Here is a 4,298-nt window from a genome sequence, read left to right on the forward strand (position 1 = left end):
TTATCTGAAATGAAAGTAAACCTGTAGGCAGATTGATGGAGAGTTCAGAAGCGATAACACCCAAAACAGATGGATAGACAGGAGCTTACCGTAGATGACTGATCAAATTAGAATTGCATACAACTTGGAGGGTCAAAGTAAAATTACACATGAAGAACATCAAAACCGGAACTCTATATAATGCATAGAGCATTTGAGCTGAACACAACTGTCAGAATAATACCAGGACTGTAATTGGCAGAACAACACTGGAATCATACATATGCTGTAGAATCACATGAAAGCTGTATATGAACTGTAATGGAATTATTTAACAGTACAGCACAAAAGGAGACTATTTAGCTGGTCAAGTCTGCGCCACATTTTAAAGTTAGTCTCATTTCTCTGTTCTTTTGACAGCTTGTTCTTTTTTTTTGTCCTTCAAGTGTCAATCCAAATCATCTTTGAACAATACTATTGAATCCGTTTTCACCACCCTATTAAGCAACACATTAAAGAATCTAACCACTTGTGTTACAAAGTTTTGTCTCATATCATCTCTGACTCTTTTGCCAGTATTCTTAAATCTGTACCGTTTCCTTCAGCTGATTCTTCAACCATTGAGAACAATTTATTTTATTTGCTCTTTCCAAACTTTTCTTGATTTTAAACACACCCTATCCAATCTTTTCTTAGCTACTCAGAACAATTTCAGCTTCTGCAGTTTCCCCTGTAATCGCTCATCATTGGATTTGTTCTGGTAGTTCACATCTGTATCCTCTCCAAAGCCTTCATGCCTTGCCTAAAGACCCCAGAATGCACACAGTATTTCAGCTAGGATCAAGTGAGTGTTTTATATCAGTCTATAAGCCCAGCTTTGTGCTTTACTAAGGTCTTATTTTCTTCAAGATCTCATCATCAAGCAGAACAACTTAAGTGCTACTTTTGTCGCTGAATTTACTTCCTCTCACAGTGGCTACTGTTTTAGTCTAAATGAGATTGTTGGCAATGTCAGAATTTTATTAGACCCCAAGGCAAATGCTTTTAATGTAAAATGTGGCTGCTTCATGATGCATCTGTCAAGGAAGCAATGAGATGCATTTGGGTTGAGATGTATTTAAGTAAAAGCTAGATAAGTTCAAGAGGTTGAAAGCAATAAAAGGTTATGTGGACAGGATTGGATGAAATGGAGTGAAAGAATTCTTATGGGGACTAAAAGTACATGTCTAGACAGCTTGGTATGAATGACCTGTTTCCACATTGTATAATCTATATCAGCAACTTTCATCTTAATCTGATATTAACTTGTAACCTAAAAATGTATAGAAAGGTTGTAGTCGTGCAACCACAGAATGATCAACGTTAACATTCAGCCAAAGAATGAAGGAAATAACTAAAGTTGATGTGTGCTGAAGAAAATTATTCAAAAAGAGAAATTTTGGTGACAGAAAATCTTTTTTCACAGAAAGCAGGATCTATGGGGAAGAGAAACTTCCAGGTTAGGTTGGGCAACTGAAAACCTTGGAATGGTTTAAGAAATGATTGATTTCTGTAATTGTTAAGCTTCAGAATATCTCTGGAAGGATGGCAGATTGATTCTGGACTGCAATAAGCTGCATTTCTGATCGCAGCAAAGTGAGTCTTGATTTCAACACAGCAGCTGCCCAACCCTGGAAAGAGGAATTGCATTAAATATTGTAAATGAAGCCTTGAAGGGTTGAGAGAGGGAAGTTCATATAAATAACACAAAGTTAAAAAAAGAAACATGGAGATCAGAAATCCTCTTCACTGAAAAGCTACTGTGGCTGGAGGTCAGACTGAGTTGAAGATTTCAAAACTATGATTGACAGTCTTTTTTGCTCGGAATGGTCATTAATGATTATGAATCAAGAGGTTAGATAGATTTAAGATACAGTCAGTCATGTTCTAATTGAATGGCTCTCATCAACTAAGGAATTAATGATAACCAGTTGAATTCAGAAACAGTGGGCACAGGATGATCCCTGAAAAAGATTTACTAACACCTTGTTTCTTCTTTTTAATTGCTGCATTTAATGACACATTAGAGTAAAATATGACCATTCCTTAAGCTGAAATGTTAGCATTCAGCTATATTTACATTCAATAGCATTGCTGCATTACCCACTGTCAACATCCTGAAGGGTTCCCACAGACTAGAACTGAACTGACCAACCATATAAATACTGCTGCAAGAACAGGTCTGAGGCTGAGAATACTGTATCAAGTAACTTACCTCCAGTCTCCCCAATGCCTGTCAACCATCTACAAGTAATGTCAGGAGTGTAATGGAATACTTTCCGCTTGCCTGGATGAGTGCAGCTCCAACAACACTGATTGGCACCACATCCACAAACATTCAGTTACTCCAACAACAGTGCTCCAGTAGCAGCAGTGAGTACTATTTCCAAGATGCACTGCAGAAATTCACCATAGATTCTCAGACAGCACCTTCGAAACCCATGACTAATTCTTGTTTAGAAGCAGATGCACAGGAACACCATCACCTACAAGCCATTCACCATCCTGACTTGGAAATATATCCTGAAGAAGGGCTTATGCCCGAAACGTCGATTCTCCTGTTCCCTGGATGCTGTCTGACCTGCTGCGCTGTTCCAGCAACACATTTTCAGCTCTGATCTCCAGCATCTGCAGACCTCACTTTCTCCCCTTGGAAATATATCACCATTCCTTCACCGGCACTGGGTCAAAAATCTGGAATTCCCTCCCTAATAGCATTGGGTCTACCTACAGGGCATGGATGGCAGCTTGGCACCACCTTCTCAAAGGCAACAAGGAATGGGCAACAAATTCTAGCCCTGCCAAAAACACCCATATCCACAAGTGAATAAAAAAAAGCTTGACACCATCCTGGGCAAAGTAGCCCACCTGATTGGCACTCCATCAACAAAATTTCACTGCACCATCAACTCTCAGTAGCAGCAGTAACTCACATAAGCTTCTTTGACAGCACCTTCTAAACCCATAATCTCTACCACCTAGGGCAGCAAATGCGAGCACTACTACCTGCAATTTCCCCTCCCAACCACAAACCACACTGACTTTGTGCCAAATCACCACTCCTTCACTGTCACTTGAATTTCCTTCCTAGCAGCACTATGGGTGCCCACAGGATACCTGGACTACAGCAGCTCAAGAAGGCAGCTCATTAGCGTATTCAAGAGGAAAGTCTTCATTCAGAGAGTGATGAAAATATTAATCACATTGTCACGTCAGACAATAGCTTTGAAGGTTTAAAAGGTAAGCTGGATAAGTACCTCAGAAATAGCACAATTTTAAAATTCTTATCCTTGTTTTCAAATCCTTCCACAGCCTCACTCCTATTTCTGTAATCCTCAGTCTCACAACTAATCAAAATATCTATACTCTCTTGACTTTGCCCCCCTGCAATCCTCAGTTGTATTTGCTCCACTATTGAATGAAGAAATCTTTTGAGAATGTAACTATGAAAATGGACAAAGGAGAGCCAGTGGATGTAGTGTACCTGGACTTTCAGAAAGCCTTTGATAAAGTCCCACATAGGAGATTAGTGAGCAAAATTAGGGAACATGGTGTTAGGGGCAAAATACTGACTTGCATTGAAAATTGGCTGGCTGACAGGAAGCAAACAGTAGTGATAAACGGGTCCCTTTCAGAATGGCAGGCGGTGATCAGTGGGGTACTTCAAGGTTCAGTGCTGGGACCGCAGCTGTTTACAATATACACTAATGATATAGATGAAGGTATTAAAAGTAATATTAGCAAATTTGCTGATGACACAAAGCTGGGTGGCAGGGTGAAATGTGAGGAGGATATTATGAGAATACAGAGTGACTGGGACAGGCTAGGTGAGTGGACGGATGCATGGCAGATGCAGTTTAATGTGGATAAATGTGTGGTTATCCACTTTGGTGGCAAGAACAGGAAGGCAGATTAATACCTAAATGGAGTCAAATTAGGTAAAGGGGAAGTACAACGAGATCTAGGTGTTCTTGTACATCAGTCAATGAAAGCAAGCATGCAGGTACAGCAGGCAGTGAAGAAACCTGGTGAGACCACATCTGGAGTATTGTGGAGTATTGACACCAACATTTTTTACAAACCTACCAACTCCCACAGCTACCTGATTACACCTCTTCCAACCCTACCTCCTGCAAAAATGCCATCCCATATTCCCAATTCCTCCGCCTCTGCCGTATCTGCTCCCAGGAGGACCAGTTCCACCACAGAACACACCAGATGGCCTCCTTCTTTAGTGACCGCAATTTCCCTTCCCACGTGGTTAAAGATGCCCTCCAAAG

Source organism: Chiloscyllium plagiosum, chromosome 2 (assembly GCF_004010195.1).
Source record: "Chiloscyllium plagiosum isolate BGI_BamShark_2017 chromosome 2, ASM401019v2, whole genome shotgun sequence".
Taxonomy (NCBI): Eukaryota; Metazoa; Chordata; class Chondrichthyes; order Orectolobiformes; family Hemiscylliidae; genus Chiloscyllium; species Chiloscyllium plagiosum.